Source organism: Lissotriton helveticus, chromosome 6 (assembly GCF_964261635.1).
Source record: "Lissotriton helveticus chromosome 6, aLisHel1.1, whole genome shotgun sequence".
Lineage (NCBI taxonomy): Eukaryota > Metazoa > Chordata > Amphibia > Caudata > Salamandridae > Lissotriton > Lissotriton helveticus.
This window is the reverse complement of record NC_136067.1, coordinates 1,423,533,695-1,423,554,501: the sequence shown is the minus strand read 5'-3', so window position 1 is coordinate 1,423,554,501 and position 20,807 is coordinate 1,423,533,695. Positions and strand designations below refer to the sequence as shown.

Sequence of the window (20,807 nt, the reverse complement as noted above, 5' to 3'; positions counted from 1 at the left end):
AATGGGGGGCCCACGCTACGGATTTAATCCGGAGCTCTCAGGCCAGAGAACTGTGCTGAGGGACCCTGCAGCTTGGGCCTCCCTGCACTGCTGGGCCTGTGTTATACCACTGCGCGCAACCCGTATAGCACAGGAGGGGGCCCAGGCTTCCCCACACTGGAGGGGGCCCTCTCAGCCCCCACTTTAGTGAGTGCGACTCCATAAGGGTCAACAGGTACAAGCAAATAACAGCAAGCACTGTCTATCCTTTTTTGCAAGAGACAGGTTTTTTTTGTGGGTTCTTTTTAGCAGTTCTATATAGCACGAACTTGACCCTGAGGGAGGAGCGCTTTACATGAACACCAGTTTTATTACACAAGGGCACACTGTTTTTTTATGTGTGGTGAATATCTCCAGAAGGAAAATAAAAACAAAGTTGTAGCTCTTGTTTCGTGCGGGTGTAGGCGTGGAAGGGAAGGCATCCCAGTGTCTCTGTAAAATTGAGTCCTGGTGTGCAGAAAAAGAGAGAGACAGACAAGGGAAAAAAAGATCTGAATGTGTGTGTATGCATTTTGTGAGTGTATTGTGTGTGTGAGTGTGTCTGTGTGTGTGATTGTGCGTGCACACATAAAAGGGGCCTAGCCTACCCCCCAAGCACCTGTTGGAGCAGGAGGCCTGTTGTCTAGGGCCCCTCAGCCATTTGACTTTGTTGTCCTGATATTGTTTAGCCCAGGGTTCTCCAAAGTAGGTCCGGAGGGCTGGATCCATGCCAGACTTTTAGCTTATCCACATTTAGATAAATGTAGTTATCTAAAAAATCTGGCATGGATCCTTTAGCCTGCTGTGTCCTGTGTACAGATTCAGTGGTACTGACTGACACTGCTCTGCAGAAATGCAAGCAAAACATATGATTACATTTTAGGAAGCCACTGGTTGTTCAGGAAGCCAGGGTCTTGTTAATTTCAGGAGTGGATGAAGGACTCTTGCAGAAGGGCTGAGTGGATGGATGAAGCTAGACCTCAGTTTTGGGCTGTGGTGCCTCTCTATCCAGCCTGCCCCCTCAGAGTCCAGTATGTGAGTCATACTACATAAGTGCCAGCACTAGGGTTTTCATCAATATCTGAAAAAATACTGACCATTACTCCCATGTCCCAATCCCTAATGGTGAATAAAATGACAATGCAGCCTCTTCCATCTGCTGCTGCACAGCACAAAAAAGTTCATGTTAAAAACATACAACTGCAGTTGTCTCCGTGTGCAGCTAGATAATGTATGATTCAATCAAGGGGCCGCACCTACCAGTCTATCCTGTCACACAATACTAAACTCTTCTTTTCCATCCATTTATATGATAAAAATTGAAAGGCTTCAGTTTCATGTCATCAATCATGCCTTCCTCGTTCGATTCACATGGTACCAGTGGCATAGCAAGGGGGGCTGGGGGGTGGTCCACTCTGGGTGCCACAAGTTTTGGGGGCAGCAACCTCTCCCCAAGCTCTTAGGCAAAAGGCCTAGCTGTGCCGCTGCATGGTACACACTGTGCCAGAAGCAGACAAGCAGCATGACTGTCAAGTGTTCTTATATTCTGTTTTGTTAAATGTAAAAGGTTCAAAGTCACCCAATGGCTTAGAGAAGTGGGTTCTCTGAGATAATATCAAAACCATATATATTGTGCTACAGAAATATTGTGTCAAAAATATCTTACAAGTATATATATATATCATATTACCTACTGGCGGTCACCAGTAGGTAGTTATAGTTAGGACCTAGTTACCATAGGAAAATGGCAACATTCTATTCGCAGTAACTTTGGCGCTGATTGATGAATCTTCATGAAATTCTCAAAACTAATTGTTTGTTGAGATCAGCTCCTATGTTGAAAGTTTGGGGGTGATTCATCAAGGGGGTGCTGAGAAAAAAGGGGGGTCCCAAAATGTGTTTTTTCAATGTTAATTTCCATAGGAAACTTTAGACAAGGCTACAGGTCGAACGGGTGAACAGAATTACCCCACATTTGGCAGGGAGAACGGTCTTGGTCTGGAAAGCACGCTTTTCTTTATTTGGTGTAAATCTGTTCAGTAGTTTTTGAGAAATATCGAAATTTACAGATATCGATATTTGGGAATTCTGCCATTTGATTGGCTGAGATGTTACGAGCACGAGCTTGCTGCCGATTAGCTGCGAGCGTTTGCAACTAGGAAGTGTTGGCTGCCATTTTGTGATTCCGTTGAAGCGAGTAAAGGGAAAAAGGGTGAAAAATGTGGAAAAGAGGAGGGTAGGAGCACTGTAACCTTTGTGGGGTGTTTAGGGTGTGCTATAGAGAGGGTGCAGAGTGAACTAATCATACCTATTGGTGTGAAAGTGCTAGGCTACAAAAATTAAGTAAGATATTGCCTAGTGTGTGATGTTTCTGAGGTGAGCTTGTGCGCGACCAGAGGATTAAAGCTTGAGCCCAAACTGTGTGTCTTATGCTGTGAAGTCATGTGCCCTGCCCATTGCAGTACAGTTGTGGAAGTAGTGTCAGCATGTGTTTATACCTACTAGGATGAGCTACTGACCCGTACTGGTGTGAAAGTCGTGGGTATGGAAAATATGTGAGGTATTGTCTAGAGTCTCATGGAAGGAGGAAGTGTTGGCCGCCATTTTGAGATTCTGTTTAAGCGAGTAAGGGGAAAAAAGGGCAAACAAAGTGGGAAATAGGAGGGTAGGAGCACTGTAACCTCTGTGGGGTGCTTAGGGTGTTCTATAGAGTGGGTGCGAAGTGAAATAATCATACCTACCAGTGTGAAAGTGCTAGGCTACGAACATTAAGTGAGGTATTGCCTGGAGTGTGATGCTGCTAAGGTGAGGTGGTGTGTGACTCGGGGATTAGAGTGTGAGCCTAAATTTTGTGTCTTATGCTGTGAAGTCATGTGCCGTGGCCGCTGCAGTACAGCTGTGGAAGCATGTGTGTATAACTACTAGGATGAACTACTGACCCGTACTGGTCTGAAAGTCCTGGGGTACGGAAAATATGTGAGGTAGTGTGTAGAGTCTCATGTTGCTAAGCTGAGCTGTTGCCGGACTCGGGGATGAAAGTATGAGCCCAAACTGTGCGTCATATGCTGTGAAGTCATGTGCTCTGGCCACTGTGCCACATCTGTCCAAGTATGTTAGCTTGTAGTTATAGCTTCTCGGAGGAACATATGTTTCAAACATTGTAACTTGTGTATGGGGCTTAGGGTGTGTTATATAGGGAGTGTGAAGGTAAATTTGTGTGCATGTGTGTATGAAATGAATTTGGTATTTGGAAAGTAGAAAGCACTGACTCCTACAGGTCTTATGGCGCTGGGGGCGTAAGGTAAGGTGCTGCTGGAGTTGGGAATAAAGCTGATGCACTACTGCCGTTAAATGTTCGATAAAATGTTGCAAAAGTATATCGTTAGGTTAAAAAAAAATTGATGAACTTTTAACCTGCCGGTGTTGTAGAAGGTTCCAGAAAGTGTGGTGATAAAATAGGTTGAACTTGTGACCTGTATGTGACGTGGAATATTAAGTAGCTTTTTGTATGGAAAATTCTAAATTAACCAATGGAGGTAAGTTTTGGAATGTCGTTGAAGGATTGAAGTATTCTGATTTGTTGTTTACATGTATTTATGTGTGGAGCGACAGAGAAATTGTGGCATTTCTGGTTTCATTTTTGATGAAGTCAGAGCTTTACATGTACTATGTGACAAAGAAAGAATTGTATGTGTGTGTCATTTGTAATCTGGATGACAACTACAAAGGTGATTTAGAAATTAACAAGGTGCGTTATGTGTTTTATAGTAGTGATTAAATATTTGAGGTGATGTTTTTAATTTTGAAAGTATTTTTTATATCAAAGTAATATGGGGGCCCATTAGGATGTCGGACGGATCGCCACCGCCATGCGGGTGGTGGGGATCCGCCCGACATCCTTGTCCGCCCGCCACCAATTTCCCCCCGCCATTTTACTATGGCGGGGGGGCCACAGTGGACGGAAACACCGTCCGCATTATTTCCGCCCAAGGGTTTATATGGTGGCGGTGTCTATCAGACACCGCCAGCCATATTAAGATGGGCTTTGGGAGATGCCTTTCCGTGGCGGCAATGCTGCCACAGAAAGGCAGGCAGTCTTTACTTTGGGGGTCCCCTGCGGGCCCCCAGGGTGAAGGCGAGGTGGGGGATGCACATGGTGGGTACCTGTGGTACCCCCCTGCATTTGCATACACAATGCGGCAGGCACCGCGCGGTGCCTGCCGCTTTGTGTATGCAAATGCATACCATGCGTTCATAACATTGCGGCGGGTGCCGGTGTGAACACCGCCTGCCGCAATGTTATGAATCCATGATGCGCCCGCCTGTGTGGCGGACGCATCATAATGGCCATGGCAGGACTGCCGCTCGGATCGCGGGCGATCCCATTTGGCACGAGGATGGCGGGCGGGCAAAGTCTGCCCGCCATCCTAATGGGGGCAATAGTGTTAGTAAAGTGTGGTGTTTGTTATTAATTATAAAATATGCGTAAAATTTGAGCTGTTGTTATATAAGTATTTTATATTTGTTTAGGAATTTTTCATAGAGAAGAAGTGTGGTTTGTCTTTCTAGGACTGTATGGTTTTGAAAATAAGGAAGAGCATTAATTTGGGTTTGTAATGTATTCGGGGAGATAAAGAAAATGTTGCACATTTGCAACTGATACTTACTGCCACATGCATCAATCTTCCCGTTTGCGAATTTTTAATTGCGAAAATGAAGGAATCGCAATTAAGAATTCGCAAACGGCTATGCAATAAAAATTCGCAATTTTTTTTGCGATTCCCGATTTTTCCTTAATTGCGATTCACAATTTGCGAATCGCAATTAAGGAATCCCTTTCCATTGATTCCTATGGGCCTAGAGGCTCATAAATGTGTGAGAAAAAAAATGAAAATGTGCGGTATCTTTTCTGTATGACTTTGTTGACATTAGAGAACTACATGTGATTTTAAGTGATACTATTTGTTTGGTTGTGTCGCTGTGGTGGATATATGCAGGTGTTGAAGTGGTCCGTGTTGTACTGATGCTGAGCTTCACTATCCCTTTTGAGATACTTGTCAATTTATTCATTCCATTTAATATCTTTAATATAGATAGAATAAAGGGACGGTATATCAAAAGTTTGGGAATTAGAACTTACTCTCCCAATCCCTGCTATACACTCTACAAAGTGTTTAAAGGACTTTCGTAACATATAGATGTCTAGCTAGTAAGGTGGTCTAGTTCGACTGGGCCCATTTATAAACCGTGCTATGGGATGGTTTATGTGGGCCTTAATGTGGAAATAGTGGGGTGGGGTGGTGGTAGGAGATGTATGTATGTAAGTTAAAAGCAATAAAACGAAATCCAGAAATGTTATGTGGGCAGGTTTTGCTCCCATTTTTGATACTGAGAGGTAGATTTTAATCTAAGTCAAGGTAAGTTGTTGTACTGTGAGGCTGACTACAGATTACATGGAGAGGAGATGGAGAGGAGATGGAGATAGAAAAGTGATACATTCCTTTCATATGTACGCATAGTTTGAATAATGTGATCCTACGTTGAGATATAATATGAACATGGTTTCTGGTTTGCATTTGGGTATAGTTAATAGTTTTTGTAGTTTCTTACTAGTGAGTAATAAAAAGGTAGATATACTCAAATATATGGTAGTAAATGTATTACTTATTGTCTGTTCTTATGGAATAGAAGTGGTTGGGGAGTGCTTCTTTAGAAGAGATGTTTTATAAATGTGTGAGAAAAAAAATTAAAATGTGCGGTATCTTTTCTGTATGACTTTGTTGACATTAGAGAACTACATGTGATTTTAAGTGATACTATTTGTTAGGTTGTGTCGCTGTGGTGGATATATGCAGGTGTTGAAGTGGTCCGTGTTGTACTGATGCTGAGCTTCACTATCCCTTTTGAGATACTTGTCAATTTATTCATTCCATTTAATATCTTTAATATAGATAGAGTAAAGGGATGGTATATCAAAGGTTTGGGAATTAGAACTTACTCTCACAATCCCTGCTTTACACTCTACAAAGTGTTTAAAGGACTTTCGTAACATATAGATGTCTAGCTAGCAAAGGTGGTCTAGTTCGACTGGGCCCATTTATAAACCGTGCTATGGGATGGTTTATGTTTTACCCGCCAATTTGCATGTTTGAATAGTTTTTTCTGAGAAGTGTTCCGGTAGACCCCTGTTAAAATTAACCCTGTGTATGGGTGTAGTCGCGCTACTAGGAATGGTGGGGGTTTCTGTTTGATTTTGTACTGTTTACCAAGGGCGGGGTGGGGGAGGTAGTTAAGTTGCTGTTTGAAATAGAGAATATAGTAATGTGGAGATGTGGAGTTACTAAAGGGGATGTAGTACCACTGGGAGCAGTTATAAAGCGCCCTATGGCATGGTATATGTTTTACCCGTAAATTTGCATGTTTTAATATGTTTTGATGATGAGCTTTTCGGGAGATATCGGTTGAAATTAAGCCTCTGTATGGCTATAGTGACACTTCTAAGTTTGCTTCGGCTCTTTCTTTTATTGCATAAAGTTAAGCAAGGGCGGGTGTGGAGGTGGTGTAGTGGTACTGTGACTGTTTATAAACCGTCTTATGGTATGGTGTATGTTTGAATTGCAAAATTGCAGGTTTTAATAGCTTTTGATGATGAGCGTTTCTCTAGACATCTGTTGACATTAAGTCTATGTATGGCTATAGTGGCGGTAACAGGAGTGCTGGGGCTTGTTGTTTGATTTCGTAAGGTTAAGCTTGGGTATGGGTGTGGGTGGGGGAGGAGCGTATGTTGCTGATTATAAGACGGACATTTGTAACATGGGTATGTGTAGTTAGTAAAGGTAATGTAGTTTCACTGGGCCCATTTATTAACCGTGCTATGGGATGGTTTATGTTTTTCCCTCTAATTTGCATGTTTGAATACTTCTTGTTGATATGTGTTTCGGCACACACCTGTTAAAATTAACCCTGTGTATGGGTATAGTGGCGCTAGCAGGAATGGTGGGGGTTGCTTTTTGATTTTGTACGGTTAAGGAACGGCGGGGTGGGTGTGGGAGAGGTGGTTATGTTACTGATTGAAACACAGAATTTAGTAATGTGCAGATGTCGAGCTACTAAAGGAGATATAGGATCACTGGGAGCAGTTATAAAGCACAGTATGGCAATGGATATGTTTTAGTCACACATTTGCATGTTTTAATATGTTTTGTTGATGACTTTTTCGGGAGACATCTGTTGAAATTAAGTCTCTGAATGGCTATAGTGGCGCTTCTACGTTTGCTTGGGCTGTTTCTTTTATTGGGTAAAGTTAAGCAAGGGCGGGGTTTGAGGTGGTGCCGTGGTACTGTGACTATTTATAAACCGCCTTATGGTATGGTGTATGTTTGAGTTGCTAAATTGCAGGTTTGAATAGATTTTGCTGATGAGCGTTCCGGCAGACACCTGTTGACATTAAGTCTATGTATGGCTATAGTGGTGGTAACGGGAGTGCTGGGGCTCGTTGTTTTATTTTGTAAGTTTAATCATGGATTGGGTGGGGGTGGGGGAGGAGCGTATGTTGGTGATTATAAGATGGATATTTGTAACGTGGGTATGTATAGTTAGTAAAGGTAATGTAGTTTCACTGGGCCCATTTATTAACTGTGCTAAGGGATGGTTTATGTTTTTCCCTCTAATTTGCATGTTTGAATACTTTGTGTTGATATGTGTTCCGGCACACACCTGTTAAAATTAACACTCTGTATGGGTATAGTGGTGCTACTAGGAATGGTGGGGGGTTTCTGTTTAATTTTATACGGTTGAGGAAGGGTGGGGGTGGGTGTGGGGGAGGTGGTTATGTTGCTGATTGAAACACAGAATTTAGTAATGTGCAGATGTCGAGCTACTGAAGGTGATGTAGTACCACCGGGAGCACTTATTAAGTGCCCTATGGCATGGTATAAGTTTTACCCACAAATTTGTATGTTTTAATATGCTTTGGTCATGAGCGTTCCGGTAGACAGTTGTTGAAATTAAGTTCTTGTATTGCTATTGAGTGTTTACTAGGTTTGGTGTGGCTCTTTCTTTAATTTTGTAATGTTAAGGAAGGATGGGGAAGAGGGTGGTGCAGTGGCAGTGTGCACATTTATGAACCGCTTTATGGTATGGTATATGTTTTTCTGGCAAATTTCCATGTTTTAATAAGTTTTGTTGATGAGTGTTCCAGCAGACAGGTACACAATTTACACAACATTTCTGTGGATAAGACATCTTTGTGCTGATAGACACTCTTGTACTGTGGAAGAAGGCAGATAGCATTGATGAAAAATTATGAAACGTGGTGCCATTGTAGATTTAAATGGAAGGTCACACCGTTTGTTTGTTACTGTAGTGTAGTTAGGGTTCTAAGTGGGAGAAAAAGAGGGGGTGCAAAGCTCTTAAAGGGGTGTGGGCTAGGCAAGTTGGGGCGTGGTCTAACTCAAGATAAGTATCATTGTGTGCTTTAGAAAATCCTCTCCAATTATTGTAGGTTCTGAAAAAAACATTGTTTGAAGGATTTCCCTTTATTCTACAACGTGGGTAACCTAGCGTGATGGCTCCAGTTCTCAGAAGTGAGCAAAATAAGCATGCTTATATATATATGTGCATGCTGTCACTGCAGTGTAATAAAAAGAAAAATTGAATATCTTTGAGAGGGCCAAAAATAGAGCCTGGTAGAGAGCCGTTTGGGCGCTGCCTGAAAATAAGTGCTGGTCCCCAGACCCGGCCCAATTAAAGCACAGTATCCATCCATCCTAAGCACTGCGCCATTCAACCATCTTTTAATTGATGCATATATTCCTACTTATATACATAGATAAATCTGTTTGTCTGCTTATCTTAAGCATCTATGAGCGCACTTGCCTATAGTAAGCACTGTGCCATTCATGCAGCCATACGCCTATATATGCATAGATATATTTGTCCCAGAATCAATCCTAAGCATTTATCAGCCCACCCGTCTATCATAAGTACTGGTCTCTGCATTCATTCATCCTTCCATCCATCCATATATTGATACGTTGACCTATGTATCTATGCATTGATGCATCTGGCAATGTATTTACTCGCCCTTTATTCCACTATACGTTCTTATTTCTGTGCATCGTCTGCACTTGATTCTAAATACGACATATTATACTCATCCAGCTACCCTCTTAAGGCGTTGAAAAGGCTTGCGAAAAGCATTGACAGGCAGATTTTTTAATAAAGAATAACAAAGCTTTGAGTTGCTCTTTGTGGAGCATATTTCAACACCATTCTATGGTGGTGTTTTAAGCAAAGGTACATCTAGCGAAAGAAATGTAAAGGAGCTTTTAAGTGTAATACGTTAATTTAGAAACATAACGTTTTGTCGAGTTGTTTATAGGTACACTGTTTTAAAGTGGCTGTGACTGACAGATGCTGAATACCTGTACTTCTTATATCTGAGAAAGTATACCAGAGAGCTAATTTGGGGTGGTGAGAACCTTGAGTTCTATATTTCCATGTGAAGTACAGTATAGGAATATAAAAGTAATTGGAAAGCTTTTATGTTCATATTAAAGGGGGGGCTTGAGAACTTAGTGAGGCAGGCAAAGTGTGTGTTTTCATAGCACTAAAACAAGACCGTGTGTAAGGCGAGAGCAGGTACGTGCTGGAGTTGTCTGGTTGTGGTCGTTTGCAGAGGCGCACCCAGAGGGAAATTTCGGGGAGCCTAATTCTTTTAGCAATAGGCAGAGTGGGGATGTAGGGGCTGTAAAAAGGGCTGAAAAAACCAGAGTCTCCTTTACAAAAAATTATGTTTTGAAGACCGGTGAAGTACTTGTGTACGGCTCTGTGTGTGTGCCCAGGAAGCTGTGTCAGAGGGTCCGGGGAAATGGGCGTTGCGCGCCTGTTGGTGTGTCTGCTAATCACCCCACGATGATGTTGCTGCTGCGTTGCAAAAAAAGAAGGGAAATCCTGAGAGAAAATGCCTCTCTTCAAAGGATTTCCCTTCTCCTACAATGCGATTTACATGGCATGATGTCTGCACTTCTAAGTAGTGAGCAATGTGCATGCTCTCACAGTGTCACTGCAGTGCAATAAAGAAAAAAAAACGGATTACGTTTGTCAGGTCGGAAAATAGAGCCCTATAAAGACCCGTTTTGAGGCTCCCAAAAATAAAGTGTTGGTGGTCACATCCCCACAGACACCTCCTCCACTTAAAGCCCTGGTTGCAGTGTTATGTTTGCGAAGTTGTAGATAAAATTGTTAGGTAATAATGGAAATTTGTGTGTGTGCTGTTTGCTTGATAATATCATCCTAAGTACATAGATTAAAATGTTTAAAAATACTATTTATAAAGTTGTTTGCGGTGGGTTGCAGAGAAAGTGCTGTGGGGTGATGGGGTGTGGCGGAGAGGTGAGAAGTATGAGGTAGTGCAGTTATATATAAATTATAAAGGAGAATGTAAATAATTAAATAAATACTTGCTGTATGTTCTATGGCACTACTTGTCACCCTAGTGCTCGTCTGTCATGCTCAATCACGTTGCAGCACTGGGTCTGGAAGTTGTTAGTGGAAGTTTTATAATTGTATGTTAATATTTTAACATAGTGAACAAATGTGAAAAATAATTGAATCTATTTTTTGTTTTTCATAAAATTATTTCGTTTGGATTTAAATTTGGAAATGCCTAGAAGAAGTGAAAAAACGAAAAGAGAAGAAAAATATATATTTAACGAAAAGGAAAGATCTTGAAGTAGAAAAAAATGCGAGTAGTACAGAAACTGTTTGACTAAAAGCAAAAGACAATTTTTGAAAAAAATATTATGAACATTTAATGAGAAAAACATCACACAAAGCATAAAGAAGATTTTTTCAAGTAAGGTGGAGCAGAGTACAATTTTAAATACGAGGAAAAGGAAACATGATAAAGAAATAGTGTCTGCTACTCTGAGACAAAAGCAATTTCAAGAAATTCATCAGAGACTTTTTCGATCTAGAGTGATTCTGAATTTAATGAACACATGCTGCAAATATAAAAGAAAAATCTTGTTGTTCAAAGAGAAGCAGCATATTAAAAGTATAGTGGCTACTGCTTTCAAGTTAAAACAGAAGTTATTCATTTTGATTTTAAAGAGAATGAAAGTATTGGATAAAATAGTCAAAGTATTGAAAGACAAAAGTAGAAAAAAGAGACTTGTGAACAGAACCAACTTTTGTAAAATCTTTAGTGGACATTGGAGACATACTTCTACTACTGAGCCTTTTTTTAATGAGGAAAGTTACTTCCAGGAATTTTTTTTATCATTTGCAGTTGATACTGGAGGTCGTTGGTACAAAGTTCAGGATGGTTGTCCTCTTCCAAAGGAGGAAATGGTTGGTAAAAGTACAGAAGAGTTAATAGTTGAAGAAGTGTAAGGGAAACATCCACGAGCTCCTGTGTATAAGTGGAGTTGTAGTAGTATTTGTAATATTCGACAGGAATCCATTGATATAATGCGAAATTTTCTACGAGAATATATTCAGAAAAGTATAAAACAGAAGATTAAGCTGTTGCAAGGACTAGATCCATGTAATGTAGGAAAATATACTGAGAAGTATGGTCATTCCCTGGCTTGTCTTTCAAGAAAAGTTTGTAAAAGTGTTTTTCATCATTTGAGGATATTAGCAGTACACCATTCAGAAATGTGGAAATTTGTAAAGAAACTGTACTATGTAAAACGTCCTGCATTAGGTTTAAGTGCACTGAATACAAGTCTTTTACATGGTTCTTCATCAGATGTTCAAAAAAAGTGTGATGATATTGAAATGCGATATTTTGGTTCAGAAGAGCAGTTCATAGAAAGTGAAAGTTTGACAATTACAGATGTTTGAGGAGATGAGAAAGTGATTAGCACTGATCAGTTTGAAGGAGAAATTGGAAAGTTTAATGTAGTGTGCTCTGAAATAACTAACTAAGGGGCCTATTACGATTGCGGTTTTTCTGCATCCTCCGGGCCAGCGGAAGCCACCGCCGGCCCGGAGGGTGCGGAAAAACCGCAGCGGACCCACCAAAGAGCCACCGCCACATTAGGATGGCTGGTGGGTCCTGGTTTCCGTCCGCAGCTTTTCTGCCGCGGTTGGCTTACAACCACGGCGGAAAAGCTCTAATATGGTGGCGTTGTCTCTCAGACACCGCCAGCCATATTAGGATGGGCTTTAAAAAATGCTTTTCCGCGGCGGGTTTTCCGCCGTGGAAAAGCATGTGGAACTTCACTGCGGGGCCCGTTGCGGGCCCCCTGGGTGAAGGGGGTGCACATGGGGGGTACCTATGGTACCCCCCTGCATTTGTATGCAGAAATCGGCAGGCACCGCACGGTGCCTGCCGCTTTCTGCATACAAATGCAATGTATGCATTTTTACCATTGCGGCGGGTGCAGCTTGAAGCCGCACCCGCCGCAATGGTAAAAATAGAGGATGTGACCGCCAGGGTGGCGGTCACATCCTAATTGCACAGGAGGGAACTCCGCAGGCCATGCGGAGGTTCCCTCCTACTCTATGGTCGCGGATGGACTCAAGTCCGTCCGCGATCATAATGGACCCCTATGTTTGTGTTTGTTGTCGACGTACTCTTTATAAAAGTCAAAGTAGGAATGTTGATTTGTATTTGAAAAGTGAAAAGGAGAACAATGGTAAGCGGGAAGAATTTGCAACTTACTTGTTTGTTGAAGGTCGATTTGAGTTAGGTAGTGATCAACGAGTATGTAAATATTGTTGCAACAAATTAGAAGAGAACAAAATGCCTGCTAGAGCAGTACATAATAACTTGGAATTAGTAGCTATTCAGGAGGAGCTGGCCAAATTGAATTAATTTGAGTCAGTTCTAATTCAATCTGTTCATCCTTTTCAAACTATAATTCGGATGGAGCCTAAAACAGGTAAACTGCCACCAACAGACTTGCAAAGAGGACTGAAAGGAAGAGTGGTGTACTTACCTTTGGATTTTAAGAAAAACATTGAAACTATTGCTGGAGACCAAGAGGAAAATGAGGCAGTAGTTATTTTAGTAAAAGGTGTACCAACAAAGAGTCGGAAAATAAGTGTTTGTGGATGTTAATAAAGTTGAAAAGGCTACCTTATATCTTATAGAGAACAATATTCATTACAAAAATGTAAATGCGGATGAACAGGTAATACGTTTAGAAGATGATTCTGAAATTTCAAGTGGTCAAATAGAGAAAGTGGACAAGTCAAGCACTGAAGATATTTATGAACATTATACAATATGTCATTTGCATTCAAAAGAAGTGATAGGAAGTAGCATTGAGTTATTTCAAATGAAAAAAGCACAGGGAACTCCAATCAGTGTATGGGAGAAAATCTTGTTGTTTTCCACAGTTGTTTCCTACTGGAGAAGGTGGACGATATGATCACCGACCTGTACAGATTCCAGCTTCAGAATATCGGTCAACAAGATTATATTCCAAAGATCCTAGATTTCGACAGTGCATTCCATACATATTTCACCTTATGTTTGTAAGAGATCTGTCTTCTCTCTTGTATCCAGTGAATCATAAACCTAAAGCTGGAGTTCATCAATCACTTCTTTCTGCGAAAGAATTAGTGGAGAAAGTTCAAGAAACAGATGAAAATTTAGAAGCACAGTTAATCAATTTGATGGCATGTCAACGTGGAACAAATGAGTATTGGAATCTTCATCATGGAGAACTCAAGTGTATGTTACCAAACTTAGGTACACCAACATGGTTTGTCACACTTAGCTGTGCAGAGTATGCATGGGAAGATTTGCTAGGAGAAGCGAATTCTAATATCAAAAATGTTTAAATAAAACACCTGGTGAACTGTGTTCATTGGATCCTGTAATTGTGTGCAGATATTTTATTCATAAGTTTCAAGCTATGATGTCATTTATCTGTAATAAAAAGAAGTTACCGATTTCTTTTGGAGAAAGGAGTATCAAGTAAGAGGTGCACCTCATGTACATATGCTACGATGGATCAAGGATGCACCTAAATTTGGAAATGATTCTGATGAAACAGTATTGTCTTTCATCGAACAGTATGTGACATGTGAGATTCCAAGAGAAGTAGGAGATAGAAGCTTGAGACAGCAAGGTTTACGTTTCCAAAGTCATCGTTGTGGAAAGTAATGCAGAAGAAAATACAAGTACATCAAATGTCGGTTTGGTTGGCCCCGTCCAGTCATTTCTAAAGGAAGAGTAAATTCTGTTTTTTCTTCTGTAAGGCACACAATGACTCGGAAATCTCCAAAGAATACCTACAACTTAAAAAGTACAGAAGTGTCAAAGTATATCAATCACTACAATCCAGTCATTTTAAAAATGTGGAATTTGAACATGGACATCCATTATGTTGCAGATAACTCAATTGCTGTTGCACGTTATGTTAAATCATACATAAAAAAATCTGAAAAAACTGAGATGGAATAAATGTGGGGAAAAAGTTGCACAAGAGAATAGCCTTAGAAAAAAATTGTACAGCTTCAGTTTGAAAATGCTTTCCCACCAAGAAATTGGATCGTACGAATGTTCAGACCACTTGTGTTCTTCAAGTTTATATTCAAAGTCACGAGGAAACATTCGGGTACGTTTAGGTCTTACATGCAATCGAAATAGAGTTTTGAAATCATTGAAAGAAATTGAACAATTAGCAGCAAATGAGCCAGATTGTATAGACATTCTTAAAACGAATATTTTGGACACATACTATCCGAAAAGGAGTCAAAATCTGGAACAGCTATGTCTGTAGGAAGTAGTTCGACATTACAGCTTCAAAGGAAATGTTAAAGAGAATTTTAAAGAAGGACAGTTTGCACTAGTTGGATGTCATGGTTGTTTAGTAAAACATACAAAGGGTAATCTTATAAACCACAAGAAACTTAGTTGTGAAACTCCAGATAAGCGAAAATATTACTATTTAGCACTTCTGCAGCTGTTTAAACCATGGCGTAGCGAAAGTGAATTACTTGGAGAGTTAGACTGCTACGAAGATTCTTATAATGCTTGTAAAAATAGCATTGGATGTCCAATTTTCCCTACATATTTAAAAGTGTTGAATGATGAAGTTGAACAGGAAAAGACTATTATAGCTGAAATAGCTCATGAAAGTTCTCAAGAAATGCAAAGTAGTGGTCCATGTAGTCAAGATCCTCTTGGACAACCAATGCTGGAAAATGAAGCAGCGATTGCTATGCATGAAGTTGAAATTGCAATGCAACAAGCACACAAAGAGAATATAACATTGGAAAAGTTAGAAGAACAAGTAAATGTTGAACAGAAAGAAATATATGTGCAAGTGAGAGAACGGATAGAACATGGTTTGTTGCATGAAAAAAAAGAATGTGTGTGTTCATCTTTTAAACCTCTTCTGATATACCTCAGTGGTCAAGCTGGGACAGGTAAACGTTTTTTTAATTAAAGTTTTGACCAGTTATCTTCAAAAAACTACTGGTTCACATTTATGTTGTGTGGTAACAGCTCCAACTGGATTAGCTTCACAAAATATTAAAGGAGTTACTTTGCATAGATTATTGATTTTACCAGTGGAGCGTGATAATCAATGAGAATATCAGAAGTTGTCTGGAGAAGCTTCTTATGAAGTGTCAAGAGTGCTGAAGAAAATGAAACTTTTAATTATTGATGAGGTGTGCATGGTCTCAAACTTAATGCTTGCTTTTGTACACTTAAGAATGCAACAGGTATTAAAAACAGATTACGATGTTTCTCTTTGGGGAAAACATTTAATTGTATTTGGAGATCTGCTACAACTAACCCCTGTAAAAGGAGAACCAGTGTTTAAATATCTTCTACATGAAGACACTAACAAATCTTTGGGAAGTATTGGAAATGTGAATCTGTGGTTACATTTTGGTTACATTTTGAATATAAAGAACTGACTCAGAATATGCGACAAGCAAGAGATGAAGATTATGCAAATATTCTAAAAGATGTAAGAATTGGTGTTCTAAGCAAACGTGGTAAACAAGCTTTTCAAAGTCGTCTACTAAAGAATTTGTTTACAAATGAAAACTCACCAGCAGAAGTAATGTACAAGAAAATGAAAGAAAAAAGTCTATAGTTTGCTTAATGCCTACATTGGAAGAGTGTTATACATTTAATAGAGAGCTTATGAAATTGGAAAATCAAGAAATAATTCATATTGAAGCTATTGATAAAATCGAGCATCAAAGAATAGCAATTGTTCTACGGACTAAATTGGATTCTTTGGAAAAATCTGTATCAAAAACTGCTGGCTTAGAAGAAAATTTAGATATATGTTTAAACTGTCGGGTAATTTTGAAGCGTAATCTGAATGTAGAAGAAGGTTTAGTGAATGGAGCAATAGGGAAAGTTGTTGATTTTGTTAAATATCAAAATAGAAATGGAATTTAATTTTTGAAAGTTAAATTTGATCAGATTGCAGAGGTAACACAGGTTGTACGTTCTGCCGCACGTTTTTTGCTTGTAAAAGACTTGTATGTTCGTAGAAAACAGTTTCCCTTCTGTTTAGCATATGCAATAACTATTCGTCTGCATTTTAGAGTTGGTGTATCAAAGTTTATATTAGAGCATCAGTATGTGCATCAGATTATCATGTGGGTGATGTCATCAGTGATGTCATCAGTGATGTCATCAGTGAAGTCACTGACCATGTCATGAGTGATGTAATATGTGATGTCATCAGCAGTGCATTGCGGGTGCGCGAGTTATAGTTAGCTCAACTAACTATAACAGGTGAATTTCTCTGGTTTTATAGGAGGCTATAACGTCCCTGAAACCTATGGTTTTTTCAGTGAATTTCTAAGGTTTTTTAAATGCTATTTTCTAACTATAACGTCTGTAAAACCTATGGTTTTTTCAGTGATATATATATATATATATATCTAGACATATATATATTTAAATACAAATGCACAAATAAACAGCAAACAAATGTAAAATATTGCCAATTTAATTATACATAAATATCTTTAAAATTACATACATTTATGTATAGAACAAATATTAAATAAAATACACAAACACAGAATAACAATATGTAATTTAAACAATATTAACAAAACTATTAAACTGTAGGAGTGATAAATAAACTATTCCCAATTGAATCTATGTAACAGAAAGCTTTGGAGTCAGGAGGGGTAAAATGTATTATTCCCACTACAGTGTGGGCAACAGTAGGGAACACGTTGGACTCAGGAGGGGTAAAATGTATCATTACCACTCCAGTCTGTGCAACAGTAGGGAAAGCATTGGACTTAGGAGGGGTAAAATGTACATTCCCACTCCAGTCTGTGCAACAGTAGGGAAAGCGTTGGACTCAGAAGGGGTAGTATTTACTATTTCCACTCCAGTCTGTGCAACAGTAGGGAAAGTGTTGGATTCAGGATGTGTAAAATGTACTATTCCCACTTCAATCTGTGCAACAATAGGGAAAGTGTAGGGCTCTAGAGGGGAAAATGTACTATTCCGACTCTATTCATTGCAAAAGTAGGGAAAGAGTAGGACACTGGAGTGGTAAAATGTACTATTCCCACTCCATTCTATGCAACAGTAGGGAAGGCACTGGAGTATGGAGGAGTAAAATGTACTATTCCCACTCCAGTCTGTGCAACAGTAGAGAAAGCATTGAACACCAAAGGGGTAAATTTGACTATTCCCACTCCAGTCTGTGCAATTGTAGTGAGAGAGTAGTTCACTTCAAACAAATAACATAGTTTAACAACTCTAATAAATAACTACAAATATATGTCTAAATATAAAAATGATGGGTCTAATTTTGAACAAAAATTAAACAAATTACATAATTATTATATTTTTTAATAATTATTATCAATTAAAGCAAATATTATTCATTTAATTTAAATGCCACACTATATTCCCACACACATAACAGCCAACAATTAAAATGCAATTTAAATAAAAGTATAACAAAATTAACATATTAAGTAATAAATAAAACCATTTGTAATAAATGAATAAATACTTTTTAATCAATCATTACTTAAATAACTTCCAACCCTATTCTCCTACAAACACAACCAAAGACACGTAATATATAAGATAACAAATTAAAGTAGTAAATATTTTATACACATATTAATAAATTAAACATTCTAAATAATAATTAATGAGTAATTAATGATTAATTAATTAACTTCTTACACTATTCCTCTACAAACTAAACAACCCAGACCAGAAATATAACTTAACAAATATGATAATTTAACAATTTACATAATTAGTAATTAACTAATCAATAATACATTATTAATTAATTATCAATACATTATTTCTTAATTAACTTCCCACCCTGTAGCCCTAAGAACTCAACAACCCATACCTAAAATATATCTCAAAATATAATAAATAGACTACATAAGTAACTATCAATTAAACAATCATAACTAAATAATCATTAATGAATTAAACATAATTAACTTCCCACCCTTTACCCCTACGAACCCAACAACCCACACCTGAAATATATCTTTAAAAATATATTAATTACACAATGTATATAACTAATTAGCAATTATATCATTAATAATAATTGAAAATGAATTATACATTAATTATAATTAATTAACTTCTTACCCTTTACCCCTACAAACCTCACAACCCGCACCTAACATATAACTTAAAAAACAAATGAATTACACAATTTGCATAACTAATTATCAATTAAATAAATCATATTTATTACAATTAACTATTAATTAAGCACCCGTACAAACCCCACAATCTACTACGACACAAAAAATTGCTATAAAAAATGTAATTAAATTTAAAAACAACTACAAAATTTACAAACTATATTAACAAACATTGACAAAAATTATAAAAACAATTTATAACATATACAATTAAACATGTACTAAAACACATAAAGATGCTTTTTACAGCCATATTTTTGTAAACAATATCAACAACATAGATATTTGACATCAATATTACTTACTTTAGAAAATCGATATTTTTTTAAACAATATTCCTGCATCACGATATTTGTGTACCACAATATTACAAACTCAATATTTGTGTTTCTCAATATTTTTTACTTCATATTTTGTCTGAATACCCTCAGTACGTTTAAAAGATATGGTCTTGTTGCAAAGCTGTTACCTTTGAGTCTGTGGACCTTGGTCGGCGATGTGGCAAGGGCAAGGGAAATGGTTTAAAAATTATTTTTTTATTCAATTTCACTGATCATGCTGTATGTCGACATACCCGACCCCCACCCCGCCCATCGCTCTTACCTGTGCCAGCCTCCACTGCTTATTCTCTTTCTTTTCTATACATGTCCCTCCTTTTTGTCTTTTCTTCTCTTTGGCCTGTTTCTCTTTCTTCCTTTATCTCTTTACCTACTATCATGTTTGTCTGACTCCTCTTTCTCTCTTCCTCTCTCTCCCTCTCTCTCTCACACAGGCACACACCCTTTTAGAGTGTTACTTTATTACTCACAGATCAGGGTTGGACTGGTGGGCCATTTATTGGCTGTGTGTGGGTCTGTTTTATGCCTCATTTCCCCAAAATCTGCTGGGAGTTCGGCTGGATGCACGGCTTAGGATCTACTAATCAGGATGTCCATCTGATGTGACTCTGCATTATCCTACCATACTATAAACCTGGAAGAAGTCTCCTACCAAACAGCCCTGAGAACTATAGGGCTCCTTTAAAACCTCCTTGAAGCAGTGGCTATCCCCACTGCCAGTAGGCCCCATGAAAAGAACAGCATCTCTATAAATTCAACTGTCATGCAGGACTGGAATATTAAAAAAATCACCACCATTGGCCCACTATAGTTTATATGTTACATTGTGTGGTACTGAAGAAGGTGGACTGACATCCTATTATCCACCAAAATGTGTATTGACTTGTTTTGTGAGAAATCCTGGCCCACAACATAACAACGCTAAAATCAGACCACTTTTCCCGTTGTAACTCGCAGTGTATGTGAGGAGTGGCTTGGATGGTCATGAATGATATCGGTAAAAGAATTAATGTTTCTGTGTGAATTAATGAGGGAGTGATACTATGAAATTTGTGAGAGGAAAAAGGCAGACATGCTAAATAAAATTAAACGTGTATAGTTTTCTATAGAAAAAAAGTGCAAATAATGTTTTTCGACTTGCGAAAATGTGTTTTAATATTTAAGAAAAGGAATAAGATGTAAATAAATGAAAATTACATTGTGGATCTGAAATAGAAGATGTAAAGCATTCTGCAACAATCTGTGTATAAAATGGTGAACAAATAATAACAAAAATAAAGATATATGTCAAGTGGAGCTGGTTAATGGTCTGCAAGATTGGTTTATATTTCTCTGATGTTAAAAAAACCCAATGCCTTTAGCAATATGAAATCCTTACAAAATTTATATTCAGTGTGTCTTTACAAGTTCAAAATCTCCCCAATTAGCAAACAAGGACCACTTTTTTAGCTATCTAATTCTCGCACGGGGGCCACTTTTATTTTGGTGTCTATTTTATGTCTGAGTTTGACCCTGTCAGTGACTGTCCCTACCCAAATGTTTGTTATATTTTACCCGTCTTGATCTTCCTTCCTGTTTCCATCCTTGACTGCATCATCTCCCATCCTCTTTCGATTTTATCACCTGCAATCACTCTCACTTTGACCTCTCTTAATTTGGATGTTCAGGGTTACTGATTAAATTTGTGGCAGTTTACTGCTGATGTAGCGGAAATTTCATTTAATTTGTAGGGGTGCTTTATAATCACACATATAGAGCACACCCGCACATAATCCGTTGTCGTGTTAACATAAAGTGTTA

General features: G+C 38.5%; 1 protein-coding gene across 2 annotated transcripts in view; it reads right to left on the bottom strand.

Annotated features, from left to right (window-relative positions):
• Nucleotides 1–20,807, bottom strand: part of ENPP3 (ectonucleotide pyrophosphatase/phosphodiesterase 3) — a 709,442-nt gene that overhangs the window by 288,837 nt on the left and 399,798 nt on the right. The gene's annotated exons all lie outside the window — the stretch shown is intronic.